At 35.3% G+C, this 15,489-nt stretch overlaps 1 protein-coding gene across 1 annotated transcript in view; it reads right to left on the minus strand.

Moving 5' to 3' along the window:
- DLGAP1 (DLG associated protein 1) overlaps positions 1-15,489 on the minus strand; it is a 391,301-nt gene that overhangs the window by 298,266 nt on the left and 77,546 nt on the right. The window contains exon 2 of the mRNA XM_065752000.1: positions 12,372-12,523. The gene's annotated coding sequence lies outside the window, so the exon portion shown is untranslated. The remainder of the gene's footprint in view (positions 1-12,371; positions 12,524-15,489) is intronic.

Raw genomic sequence — 15,489 nt, forward strand, 5'->3', positions numbered from 1 at the left:
GAAAGGAATTCAAAGAGACACCTTCCTATTATCCTGCTAGCCTTTGCCACAGTGCTGTCCGTTTTATTTATTACTTCACTGAGCTAAGCTTCCCAAAACAAGTAAGCTGATAGAATTACCACCAAGAAGTTGCCAAAATGATGATAAATATTATTACAAACTAGTGCTTCTCATAAAATACAGACACAAAATAGATTTCCTTTGACATGAGTTGCAAAAATCCCTCCTTGGCTCAGATGCAAGCCACTGCTTGAAGAACGTCTCCTGCCTCTGAAGATAAAGCTCATGCACTGACTCTTTCCAGCTGAGCCCACCATATTCTTACCTTCATATTACCAAAGAATCTTTGCACTGATGATGTCTTTTTAGAAAAATGTGCATCGTGCTAAATCACATTCATTACACCTTATTTATGACTGTTACTTCTTTCATTTCTTTCACTTCCCTAACACCCTGGCAATGGTAACAATCCCTCCCCACTCATTTTTTGTGATTCAACTAAAACTTTAAAAAAAGATTATAATTTTAAAATTTAATACTTAAATTGAAAGACCCGCTGTTGTAGGACATCACAGACTTGTGACAAGTTAATGAATGGAAGGAAGGAAGTTATATTTCCCCCTCACAGATCTTCAAATCCTATGGAAAAATGTTGAAAATGAAAAGCATGAATTCAAAAGCCTATTCTGTTTAGAAAAGAGTGACATGATAATTATGGAAGAAAATATCACATAGAATGCCTGTGGTAGGATATTCAGAATAGTATAAACTGTCATCAAAATTGCTCTCACCAAGCTGGAAAGATTGGCAAAGGAAACTAAGGTTAGAGTTCTCTTCTTGGGTGAGAATAACACAATACTGAACACAGCAGTACTGAGAAGACTAAAGCCTATCTAATGTAGATTATACAGTGCTGTATAGTCAATCATAAAGAGCTTTCTTGAAGTTAGAAGCATTAGCGTTCATACATGCATTCTGTTGAAGTAGAAGAGTAAGCTCTCTATACCTGTACAGTGAAATCAGCAGCAGGACCAGCCTCTGGCACCTTTTGGAGACAGAGATAAGTAAGAGTCTTTGCAAAAAAATGGAAGTGGTACTAGTAAGTATAAGCCTAGAAGGCTTTTATTTTATTTGACCACTCAGCTATACTCGGTATCACTCACCGAGGTAATAAAGGTGAACAAATACTGTCTTCCAAGATGCTGTTCAGTTTTATACTCATGTTCAACCAAAATTGTTGTGCGAAGTGGATTCCTTTATAGTAGAATTTTGCCTCAGAGCTACTTTTAATCAGCTGGGAAAATAGTAAGTCAATAAACTATACTCAGAATGATAAAATATCAGATTTTTCTTGTTATATCTCCTGCAAGTATGGATAGCACCTAGCAGTAATATCAGCTACTGAATACACAGAAATGCTTAAAAATAATCATTATAAGTGATTATTCATAGTATTATAGATTATTTGTATTAACTCTAAGACCAGAGACTTAAAGAAAAAAATCCTTTTTTTTTCCTATTTTTGCACAAGAAATAGTCAAAAGTGATAGTTTATGTTTGTAAATGACACATTGCAAGATGGCACGCCTGTACTGTGGGACCACGCTGCTGGGGTCAGTGCTATTCATGCTTCTGTATAGCATAGTTTATCCATTAGCAAATAAATAGGAACTCTGGAGGCATTCTCTCAGAAAGTTGGAGTAGCCTAGATTGTTACAGTTCATGAAAAGAAAAGGCATCTTATAAATCCTCCCCTTGCACAGCAACCTAAACAGTGTACTTTCTTGGGATGACAGAGTCTGCTTTACACTGCTGTAAAAAACTTACATTCAATTATCCAATATCTCATACCACAGAAAGAAAAGCAAAGAAGCAGCAAAAAAATGGCCCTTGTTCTCCTCCCTTCTGCATTCCTGGGACTAGAGAACAGCTGCTGAGAAGCACGTAGTTACAGGCAGAGCACAGAGAAGCCCTCTAAAGTGCTCCTCTAAGATGTCTCATGGGATTTCATGGATGTTCAGCAGCTCAGAGTCCCAGAATCACAAAAATGGCTCACCTTTATACTCCTGCTGTGCACTTAAAACATTAACAGTTAAAGAAAGACTGATCTGGAAGATTGTAGTATATAACATTCCTCTAATTTCCATACAGCCTCCCTTTCTCAATGTTAGAAAAGATGCACATTAATCAATGTGAAAATTTTGATAGCAGGGAAGCACAGTTTTGCACAAACATTAAGAGGAGCTGTTTTCCTTTGAGATATGAATAAATTCATAGAGGAAAGAGTAATGGAGCTTTCTGATATTACTTTTAGTTCTCCATATTTCTTGGTTTAGACAGGAAGATTATGGAAGATTTTACTATATTTTTTGATTCAGACTAGATCTTTCTAGAAACTGACAGCTTTACGGTAAGTTTGGCAGAAAAATTCAACTTAAAAAAAAAAAACAAAAAAAACCCCCGACAAGCTCTTCTATAGTCAAAATAATAAAATAGATAAAAAATTATTTGTGGTATAAGTGCAGAAAACAATTTCAAAGAAACAATTATGTTTTATGACAAGCTGACTGAATTTCCTATTCTATACAGCTGTTTTATACCTAAGGAAATCAGTAGTCAGACAAGACTGCCACTGTTTGTTGTTGAGAATAATCTGCCTGCACGATATGCATCTGCACGGGCCCAGAAAAAGACTGTAATTTTGTTGGACATGATAAATAAGAACTTCCCATAACAATTCTGTAGGACCAATTTATGCTGTCATGGTCAATTCGGGTATTTTATATTTTCTCTCTCAAGATTTTGCTTTGGATGCTTTTTCTTCTGTGAGGTTAATTTGGTTTGCATTGCTAATTTCTAGTGAATATTACATTAAATTTTTTTTAAAATCATCTAGGAAAATGTGTAGAAATCATCTAAAATTAACCACAACAAATGCTCAAATGTAGTTCATTTTTCCACAACTGCATAACGCATGATCTGAAAGAGCAATAAGGCTCTTTTTGTACACTCCCATGTATAAGGGAGGAGACGAAAGTATGTACATTATTAAGAATAGTTTGAGGCTCCTTGTTATAATTAGTGTTAATTTCCTAACTCAGCTTCAGACTCTTAAGACAGATTTCTAACAGCATAAAGGAATAGGTGTGAAGATGACTGAAAAATGCACGGGAAGTACAGCTAGTGTAGATTTTAATTTTACATGTGTTCTCTGCACCTCATCATGTATTCTCACTGCTTCCCCACTGTATTATTTCCTCCAAGACAAAAATACAGTCAGTGAAGTGGGCTGCAGTGGAGATGCTTATTATATAGTCCCAGTATTCTCAAGAATGCTGAGAGGTTCAACGCTGATTAAGGGAACAAGATCACTGAAAAGAGAATCAGCATTAAAAGAAGTACTGCAGCTTCCCTTGGGTCTAGTCCAGATGTAAATTAAGCCACAGAATTGCCAAAAATATTTCAAAAGATTTTTGCAGTGAGATCATAAATCTCAGGTGCTATTATATTAATGATAGAACTAATAAGGAAGATGAGGTAAAAAGTATCCTGCTTCTTTTATCAGAATACAGGAAAATAAAAAGAATGCAAAGGCAATAATAATTATTATAATTATTTATTATATAATTAACTTATCAGGTAAAACATTTCTTACTGGTCAGCAAAGACCATACTGATATGGTGTACAAAAAGTAGACAAATTTTACTTTTTGATGTTGCTTCTTCCTATCTCAGTGGAAGAACTTGCAGTGGCAAAGCTGTGGGCAAACTGACATTTCTCTGGTGAACAGAGGGAATTTCAAATCTATTGTGGTTCAGTTTTATCAGAAAATTAAAATGAAAAGATCCTTATTTCATGATCACATTTTCATTTGTGAATCTGGGTTTTAGGCACTCCTTCCTGTCTAAACTAAAACTGCGTCTCATTTTTTTTCACTTAATTTTAGCTACTCTTGAAAGTACATAGCTACAATAAAGAATACCAAAATGTCTAACATAAATCACCATGCTGCAAATAACTTGAGTGGATGAAAAGAAGCAATATACTGCTACACATTTATTGCATGCTTTTGCTTGAAAAGAAAATCGTTTCTGATATTCATCGATTAAATTTAAAGTACATAGCAGTTGAAGTAGTTGAAGATAACTCATTCCATGATTAAAGAATTTCTTAGTTTATATATTTTCTTAGTCTTTTTAATATTTCTTTTTAGAATTTTCCACAATGCTATTACACCAACAAACAAACAAAACAAAAAAACAACAAATATGTCTTGAATTAATGAAAAAATATATTAGTTTTGGAAAATGATCTTTTTTAAGATGGAGGATCACAGTTAACTAAAGTACTTCACAATATTATACTTCTTTTTCAAGCATGCTGACACTTCAGTAGAAGTTCTATTGTTACGATCAGATCACAAGCAAATCCACTACAAAATTCATTAGAGTAGAAATTGGCATAGTTTAAATTAATTCCCTTAGGAATTAAGCATGTCCACTATGCTTCACACATTTTCTATTTAACTAATGCTTACATGAACTAACAGAAAAAGTGATCCACAGAATACATCTTTCAATTACCTTACAATCCTCAATAAGAAAGCATTCAGCCTGAACTTAGCATACATAGTTTGAGGCATTTGCAGTATATTAGTTTGTAACCAAAATAGTATCTGCTGATGTGAAAAGATGATAATAGACACTTCTGATGTTCATATTTCCTCCAGAAAGTAAAATATCTAGTCATAAAAAGAATTCAAATTATTTTCTATCATCACGCCTTACTTAGAGGACAGAAATTATAAGGGATGTAATTTATACTGTTTTATGGCCTAAATAGCACATTTTTTTCTTATTTTAATAATGGTATTGCCTTCCAGAAAACTGCCCTCTTTCTCATCTGCCTGCTGCAACTCCATAGAGCAATGCTGAAAAACAGAAGTATGAAAAAATCATAAAAATGAGCAAATGATCAACTGTGCTCAACACCAAATCTACACTGGAAAAAGTTAAGGGATAACCTTCGCTCAGTATATGGATACCACAAAACTATAAAAAATTAGTAACAGAAGCAATCAGAAGCGAAGATTAAACAAATTCAACTTTCTAAGAAGGGAACATGTTTTTATTAGTGGGAACAGTTTTTCAATTATTATCAGTAGTGTTCCTTTCATATATATAAAATCCAGGATACAAACTGTTCAAGACGACAGTCTTATCTAAACTCATTACTTCAGCTACTGTAAGGGATTCAGGTCCACATTCTCAGGCTACACAGCTTTTTTTTAATTTTGAATTGTCTGAGCATTTTTAAACATGTCAGATGTTAAGAATTTCATTAAATTATATGACACTATCAGATTTTTTAATTGCTCACCAGCCTTTAATGCCCAACTAGCCCTCCCAGGCAGCAGAAGTGAGCCAGATGAACTCACTCCCTTCAAAACTCCTTCCATGTATGCCAAAAGTATGCCAAATGTATGTACTTACTGAATGAAGAACAGAACTACTCAGAACATTTCAGTAACTAGGTACTTTCCAATCAATGTGATCAACTAGAAAGCCATTTTTCTTCATGAGAAATACTTTGGTGTGAAGAGAATGAGATTCAATGTATTTTGAAGAGATGCAGATCCGATTTCCTAGCCTAACTTTGATGATGGCTGAAAACAAACAAACAAACAACAACAAAAAAAAAAAAAAAAAAAAAAAAAAAAAAAACTAAAAGAAAAACCAACCACTACCACTACCAGACTACAAAATTCCAATATGCCTCTCTCCCTCGAAGGTGCACCAGTGATTTCAGCAGAGTTAGGAATGCAACCCTTCCAGAACTTTTAGGGTGTATTTCAGAAAGGTTAGAAATATAATCCCACTATACACTTGAGATTCAAATCCATAACATCCCTGGACAACCTGTTCCTTCCTGATATCCAGTCTAAATCTACTGTCCTCCAGTTTAAAGCCATTTCCCCTTATACTGTTAATACATGCCGTTGTAAGAAGTCCCTCTCTGCTTTCCTGTAAGCCCCCTTCAGAAACTGTGAGACCACAATAAGGTCTTCTCCATTGGCCACAATGGAGCCTTCTCCAGGCCAGAGAGTCCCAACTCTCTCAGCCTGTCATTTGTTAAATGAGGTAAGTTTCTATGTGATGTCAGTCTCAGAGAAGAGTTTGTATGAATAAAAGGGAGAAAAAGTCTACTCAAATATTACTAAACATAACACAGCACTGTTAATCTACCTTCAGTTATTATTAGCTCATTATATTACCTTTAGTTGCAATACTCATATACCCAGATATATTATGTTCCGTTAATATAAGTAACCAAAGAGACTGGATTGACTCTATGTATTAAGCTAAAGACACTGAACACAAGAACAGGGAATTATGCTAAATAAGCCTTGGAAAGTTTATTAAGTGCCTTTAACAGATCACAGTTCCACAGCAATAACATCTTGAGAGAGCAGAAGAAAAAGGGAGAGTCACTTCCCTCGGTCAGCTAGCTACATTTATTTTGATGCAGCCCAGGAAATGGTTGGATTTCCAAGTATGCATTGCTGTCTCATGTTCAGTTTTTTGCCCACCATTTTGTTATATAAAGGAGGATTAATCTCTATTAATATTTGGTGGTTAACCACTGCACTTAAATTTCCTAAAAAAAGTTTGCAACAAATACAGTTTATTAGACAGATAATATTACATTAGCATGGTAAAATCAACAAAAAAAATAATTCAGGAATTCTAAACTTCATTAGTATATTGTATCCTTCAGTTATATCAGCCTTATCTGACATCAACCTAGTTATTTCATAATGCCCTGAAATCCTTTATACTTCTCCCTTGTGCACTCCCACGTATATCACTTATATATTCTTATTGTGATAAGGTATTTGTTGTAGAAAAAAATATTATTTCAACAATAAAAATACAACTAACTATAATTTTAACACTTCGTCATGTAGACTACTTTTTCTTCCTTCATTGTGTTATATACACTGATCACTTATTTACAAGAAGTATTAATTCCAAATCTCAACTTTTCATATGCAGCAAGAGCAATCGTCAGAAGTTTACTATCTTTCAAGACATCACCACTCCTAAAAACGTGATTAACCAGTTTTGCTGACCTAATTTTCTTCTAACTATTTAGAACCATCAGAAATATTTAATGACTTGATTTTAAGTGCTGAAATGGAAGAATGCCAAAGTATTTTAGAAAGCTCTGTCAGATAAATAGGTTTTGAAGTAAAGGACCTCATGTCTACTTCAACTTGAAAGTTTGCAGGTGAACACTGTAAAGATTTGTGTCTCACTTTTAAACAAGTGTGGAAACATTATGTCACTTTTTTGCTCTGAGGTTCTCCTGTAAAGTTTCTCTAGGAAAGTTCCAAATTATTTTTTAATCCAAAAGCTAATAATGTATGTTGGAAACTATTGACCGTGACTCAGAGAGATGCAAAAGAGAACTCTGAGACTGATTGAACTGTAAAAGCACTAACTAAATTAATAATACTAATAAAAGTTTACAAGCTTTACTATATTATTTCCAACCAAGAGGTCAAAAAGAGCAGCCACATTTCCCATGGGTGTCATCTAAAAATAATTCTGTTCTGAATCTAAGAAGGTACAAAACAAACCTTCAGCATCTAGCTCTGCAAAGCAAGTCATAGCATAAACATTTAAGTATTTTGTCTAATAAATAGAACACAACTATTAGCAACATTATCATTTTTTACATACATGTGTTTTTCAATTTGGAGTTCAAAAATATACACTCATGATACTATTCTCATAAGGAGAATATCTTGTCTAGGCATCATAGTTGCAACTGAAGCATTACTATAACACAGTGTTTCTATGTATTGTTTTAAACAGTTTTGAAATGACCTTTCTTTTTTTTCACATTAGTGTAACTTTTATTTGATACTTTCTTTTTTATTTTATCTACTATTTAATACCAGTGACAAAAAGAATAGTAATTCAGTGTATTTTCTTTCATAAAGCAGCTCACTCTCATCGTATTCAAATCTGTCATTTTTCAAAAATAAGTGCTTATTTTTTGCATAAACATAACTAGCAGTATATGTGAAGCTATCAGTAATACATGCTGTGTGATTAAAGAAATAATGTATAGCTTTAATTAGCAGGTAAGAAAATCTATTTGAGTATGTCATTAAATATATAGAGAAGATTTTGCTTTGCAATGGAGAAAGAAAATTAAAAATATCTGAATTTTCTTTTTCATGGGCTTTTCTAATTTTGAAGAAATTTATATTTTTAGTTGTAAGTCAAACTTACATTTTATTCCTCCTAGTAATGTGCTTGTCTTGTTTCATTTATAAGGAAAGTACACAGAAAAATATTCCCAAATTTTTGCAGCAAATAGGCATAATACAAAACCCAAAGCCTACATCCTGCAGCATTTTATTTTCTTTTTTCTGTGCCTTCAGTAAATATTCACGATTTTTTTAATGCTGATTGTAATGAGGTTATGCAAATCACTTTAATTTCCAACCCATTTTTTTTTTATTTTGCACTATAACAGGGTTAATGAAATTAACTCTGTGATGGCATTTTTTCCGTTAAGAAAAGGGTCTGTCCTTATACCTACAGTTAAGGGGAAACCGTTTTGTCAATCAGGCTTGAAGAAAGAAGTTTCTCACTTCACATCCTGAAATAATACATCTTAATTTTACAGGAAAATTAACGTAGGAAGGGAAATTGTGTGGTCTCTAGTCCAAGTTCCTGCTCCAAGGAAGGTCAGCCGTAACATCTGACTTGGTTGGTTAAGTTCTTGAACAGGTGCTCTAGCTGAGTCTTGAGCACTTAAAAAAAGGGAGCTGGCACAGCATCTTTGGGCAACCCAATACATCACTAGGCAAGGGCAAAAACCATTCTTATAGCCAGTCTTAACTTCTTGTGTTTGTTCCCCTCTACTCTGTCCTTGTAAGGTGTCTGCTTGGGCCACCAGCAGAAGGCCATGGAGCTGTTGAATAGAGTCCAGAGGGGGGCCGTGAAGATGCTCAGAGAGCTGGAGCACCTCTCTTATGAACAAAGGTTGAGGAAGTTGAGTTTGTTTAGTTTGGAGAAGAGAAGGCTCCAGGGTGACCTCATGGTGGCCATCCAGTACTTGAAGGAAACTTACAAGCAGGAGGTGGACTAACTTTATGGTCTAATAGTAATAGGACAAAGAGCTGAATGATCTCTAAGGTCCCTTCCAACTCAAGTCATGTTTTGATTCAATTCTGTTATGTCTCATCTTCCCATCATCCTTCACAGTGGCTCTATAACCTCTCTGCAGGTATCAGGAGCTGCTTTAATGTGCTCCCAAAGCCACCTTGCCTCCAGACTGCATCAGTCAATGTCCCTCAACCTCTCTTTCTCAGAAAAAATGTTACTGTCCTGGCCAGTGCAGTGGCCCTCTGCTAAACATGCTGCAATTTATTCATTACTTTCCTGGACCGGGGTGGGGAGGGCTAGGGAACAAGACTGTGAGCATTAGTACGTAATTAAAACAGATAATCCCTTCTCTTGATATGCTTACTGCCTATCTCATAATGCAGACCAGGACTGCTACATAACCTACTGTGCTGCTAGGAAGCACCGCAGGCTTATGTTCACCTTGTCCTTCACAACTCCTAGGGCCTTTTTCAGCAGAACACCTCCAAGGGCAGCAAACCTTCAGTCTGCCTTGCTGCTATGGGCTTCTCTTTCCCATGCGCAGAACTTCACCTCTCTCTCATTGAATTTCACAAAGCTCCTGTAAGTCCATCCCTTCCTCCCATCTAGGCCCTTTTGGACAGCAGCCCTGCACTTGAGTTCATCGACCGATTCCCTCAGTTTGATACCATCAGCAGGCCAGATGAGTTTCCAGCACCCTTGCATGGACCCTTACCTGCTTTTGTTGATCTTGTTCTTGATCACAAGCAATATGCAAGGCAGACAGGCAGTTCTGTCCATAACACTCAGAACTGAAATTTCCTGATCGAGAGCCTGCCCTTGAAAGCTTCAATCTGGTAAGATCATAGTAACGTCATATTCCTACAAAGGACCACACTACCCAAACAAGACAAAACCTGGTTAACTTTCTTTATTTTAATTCTTTAAGTGATTCTCCAGACAGTGCAGCTGTTTGCATAAAATAAATTAACAGCTGTATATGATTGAATTCACCTTTTAGATTAAGACATCCAAAGTTTGTTGTCAACAAGTAAGAAACTTATGTTTGTCATATACAGCCCATTTCAGCTGTCCTTTGAGATGTCCTGGATTTATTTTGGCCTCCTTGTGTCAATTCAGGTGGCTATATATCTCCTACAGGCCCTCTGTCATATCTATCAGTTCCAAGTGGATGTCTCACATACCCTGGAGCATTTCATATGGTACTAGCTGCATACCAAAGGTGTCAGTGATTCAGATCTAGAAGAGTTTTGTCATTTTAATCATTCTTTTGATTTAACTATGACAGAGACCTATAGTCCATTGACTACACATTAGCATCTAAACACTTAGTACATATTTAGATGCCTACAGCTGCTTGCACTCACTGCAAAGAGAAAACCAGCCACAGCTTGAGATCATGGCAGACGGCAGCAGATAATTACAGCTCATGAAATGAGAAGTTCATGAATTATTCATTTGAGTCTAAAAGCCAAACCATTAACTTAAACAATATCATAAGATTATTTGGATAAACTATTTCATAATATTCAAACATCATTCTGAAGGCATCCAGATGAATTTCTAGATGCCTTCCTAGATTATCCTAGATGTTTCTTCATGAAAAAATTTTGCTCTATTAATTTGTCCTGTAATTCTATGTTATCTTTCAGATAATTCTAGGTTATTACTGATCTTAAACAAGTTTACTGACAGAGACTAAATCCATTATCTTATGACACCTGTGATTTGTCCCAAACTACCCACACAAATTAATGCTGTTTGTATACCCTGTATAACAGTTCTGTGAGATCCCTTTGTTTGATCAAGTCTTCACAAACGAATGAAGACCTTTTCCTTTCTGATACCTTGCAAAATACATGTTTATAGCAAACTGACATTTTTATACAGATTTAGAACTAAAAAGTACAGTGATGGTTCTTTGGAAATGCTTAAAATAGATAAGATAGATTGACTGATTGCATATTCCTTTGAATTATTGTGAAAGCACCAGAACTATCTAAATCATGCCATGAAAAAGTGGAGTTAGAAGTTATATAACTTCAAGTTGCTATAAATTGCTTCTTGTTGAAAGCTATATAAAACATTCTCAAATCTGTCATGTTCCACCTCTTCTACTTTAAAAAAAAAATCTAAGTGAAAACATCCAAGAAAAACATGAATCAGGTGTATCTTATTAAACTAGAGCAAAATATACACCACCATAAAGACAGAACTCTCTCTCACAGGTTAATGTAAAAACTTGTTCACTCTGTTCTATGTCCAGAGTGCATTTATGGCAATAAAATGTGTGTTATTAGGTTAGCTAAACCAACATAGCTAATTCAGTTAGAAAATTTCTCTCCCCTCACACGCTATCTACATTGCCACTTTAATATAGTTAATTCATTTGTTGAATACAAATTATGTTTATCTTCTCTTCTGCTGCTGGTATTCATATGTATTCTCAAAACACACTATCTGAAAACACAGACAGGAAAATACACTTTCTGCATCTCCTCTCAGTGAGGCATGTATCATGTCTGCACTGCCACAGCTTCCCAGAGAACATGCTCTACAGTGTCTAGTCTGAACCTGGACCTTTGCAATAGGACATTCTCAGAATTTGAACTAGTTTGACCTACAATGATGTGGGAGGAATGGAACATAAAGAGTAAGGGAGCACGAAGCAGATAGAACCGAAGCAATTAGCACAGTAGATAGCGGAAGACAATAGAGGTTAAAGCTGATAAAAACATATAACAATATAACAATATATAAAAAAATATTTATAATGTTGTCGCATAGGTGCATTTCTAGTCAAAAAGGCATGAATTGGCAAAGCAAAGTAACAAAGGGGTCAAGACAGAATTGCATTTGAAATGTCAAAAACGCGCATCACCAAGCACTGAATACCTCTTCATGATTATATCCTATTTTGTACTCTGAAAGGCAACAGCCTCCTACAGCAACAAGACAACTCTAAGACAGCTACCATTTATTCCAAAAAAAGCTCTTTGTTACTTAGAAAAATACTAGAAGGAAAAAACAGCCCCTTGTTAGCTGAAATTAGCTTCACTGATTATCTGCTCTTTAAATTGGAAAAGAGGGGGTTTTTTTGTTCAGCATGATTTATTTTTAGACTGGCAAAGAGACAGTGGTAAACAGAACTGGAGCTCTGTGGGCACCTTCTGAGGTTAAATTACCTTTCATGCCATTTGCACAGAAGATTGTTCTCAAGCAGCTTGAGCAGATGGTTGGGACACCATTGTCTGTCTGTTTACTTGTATCCACAAGGTAAACGATGGCTCTTTGAAATCCTGAACAATATGACCCTCTGATGTTTTAGGAACTTCGGCTGCCAAGGAGAAAAGGAAAACAAAACAAAAAAACACAAATAAATATAAAGTTAGTAAGTTCAAGAGGGGAAAGATCTTACCGATGAAATTTAATTTTCATCTACTACCCCCTACCTAATCCTCCCCCTTCAACAAATATATATATATTTGTAATCTGAAACTATTTCTTTAAAAGGAATGAATATATTCCAGAATACTTAGCAAAGTGGGTGAAAACAAATCATACAAATCATTCATTCATTCACTGAAATAAGAATCTGTCATCACTAAGTAAGTGATTCTACTACACATGACATTTTCAGGAGCATACTGCCAAATAACAAGTTCTGCTTACGGGGCCACAGAGATGGTCACAGAATTCCAGGACCACACTGGAGCAGACAACTGTCAGAACATGGGGATCCACCCATCCAGCCAAGCATTGGAAGAGAGAAGGTCATGAGAGAAGTGGAATAAGCAGAATGTAGTTTTTGGGTTTCTAAAAATACCCCAAATTTCTTTGGAAACAGATCTGGACATATATTTCCAATGCGAGCCTTTTGCAACAAGCAACGTGCTATAAAGGCACTTTTATTTAAGCAGAGTACTAATAAGAAAGAATGAATTTCAAGATTGGAAAAAGCATGTACAATCATGAAGAAAACCCTTAAGTTTCATGAAAAATCCTTAGGATGTCAGAGTAAAAAGAGCAGACATTGGTCTTTGGACTTGCATAACCTGTCATTCTAAAAATATTCTTAAAGAAAAGGAAAAACAAAGTTGTTGAATATGGAAAGAATTGCATGAAATCAGTGAAGGGGCCACTATGCCAATTTCAATACACACAGCAAAATAGGACAGAATTGGAACTGAAAATAACAGGGAAATACATAACTATGACTCATCAATCACTCCATTTTCTAAAGCCAGCAGGTACTGCAAAATATTTGGTTAACTGAAGCTGCATATGAAAACAGTTGTTTCTGTGATAACTGCTTGTTTAAAGTGACAACAAATAAAATTCATATCCTCAACCTAATACCATACACTCCACAGCAACAGCGGATAAACATATGAATACATTTTCTTCTCTTGCATTTCAATGATAGATTGGCTTTATGTTATTTCCCTTTGATCTTCTGTTGCCATATTCAACATGCATTAGAACTTAAACAATTATGATTCTTGTCAAGCTTTCAGGAATTATAAATATTCACTGGAATAATGGAAGAAAGGAAAGAAAGAAATGTGTAATTCTGACTGGGAACTTAATAAAACATCATTTTAGGAGATTAGGAAAACAGAACAAGTTTATGTTCATTTGAGAATATGAGAGAAAGCACAGATGAGGAATTTTTTCTAATTCTGCTGATCTGCCCCAGAAAAGGGGAAACTCGGCTACGCTTGTTATAAGTATCAGCACTTCATGAAAGCTTTCATTAAAAACAAACAAACAAACAAAAGCTTTTCTTTGCCATGGCAGAACTCTGTTTCTCTTCCCCCTCCTTTGTTATTCAAAAAAAGGAATGGAGGTTCGTTGTCCCTCAGTTGTTTATCCCCACTTAACATCCCCGGCCATATGTGCCTACTTGCAAATACACTATAATGATAGTAATGAATATGCTCATGAACATATTTAATATGAACTGAATGGCTGAGAGAATCCATCACTCAGCAAATCCACACTGTCTTCCAACATCAGTGGACTTCACATAGAAGCATCAGTATTATTATACATGGATGTTCTGGCCACTATTTTTTTGCATGTGAATAAACTTGATAAATTAAAAAAAAAACACATAATATAATTATAAAAATGATAAGTGATTAAGTGATCTCACCAAAACATGAGATTAGTGTCCCCGTCCTCAAAACCAAAATATTTTCATTGGAAGCAGTAAAGTGTACATTTTGGCTTCCCAGTAGAAGGACATCTGAATAACACTAAGACCCATGTGTTCTGATCAGATGTTCAATGTTACCAGTGTTAAAGAACTAGATATTTTTTATAGAAAATACAGCAAACCAATAGCATTTATAAATGCAGTTTTTGAAACAAGTGCTAAATAACTTCCATACTGAATGTACTGAAGCAAACATAAACATTTTGTCTTTATGCCTATCTCCCTCCAGACAACAAATTGTCCAGAAGAGTAACAACAAAATTAATTTGAAAATGCTGAGAAAAAGTTTCGGGAAATCAACTGAAATTTAACTTTTTTTTTTCTCTTACTGTGAGCAAGAAAGACCATGAAGGATAGACCAAATTACTAGTTCATCCTGTAAGGTGGGCCACAATTAATGTGCCAATGAACTGTCTGCTAACTCAGCTGCTGCAAGCACTGAGATAGATTTAGGCTGTTTCCCCCTTTATACAACTGGGCATTCATATATCTTCTAATGACTAAAGCAAGCTTCCTTTCTGCACATTTAGAGGCATAAAAGGTCCCAGCTGGAAGGTTGGGAAGGTGTTCCCATCTCTCTCTCCAATATGCAGTAAGTTAATTCAATCTGTCATTATTTATGGAGAGGGAATATACTGAACGCTCTCAGGAAGGAGACTCACTAAAAATAAGATGAATAAAAAAATTCAGATTTGACAGTGTGGTTGTACAGCAATTGATTCCAGAAGGAATTTCTCAGCACTTAACTCCTTTCAGACTGCATCTACTTGGTGAGTTCACATAAATGGAGATTACAGTGAGATTACTGAAATCTTACATAGAGATATCTCCCAACCAGCAGAACATATAGCACACATTGTTCCATAACTACAGAAGGGAAGGATTACAAAATGGAATAGTCCTTAACCTCAGTAATACGAGTAAAAGAGCTGGAACACATTTTGAACCAACAGCTATTTTGAATGAGGCACTTCAGAGGTAAAAGAGTATAGCAGTAACATTTTGATCAGGAAATCAGGAAAGTGAAAAACTGGTGTTGAAATCATTAAAACTTGCCTTTTAAATCTTTCCTTGCTGTATAT

The sequence above is a fragment of the Cyrtonyx montezumae genome, unplaced genomic scaffold (genome assembly GCF_038088225.1).
Source record: "Cyrtonyx montezumae isolate F1298 unplaced genomic scaffold, pur_monq_1.0 scaffold_8, whole genome shotgun sequence".
NCBI classification, from domain to species: Eukaryota; Metazoa; Chordata; class Aves; order Galliformes; family Odontophoridae; genus Cyrtonyx; species Cyrtonyx montezumae.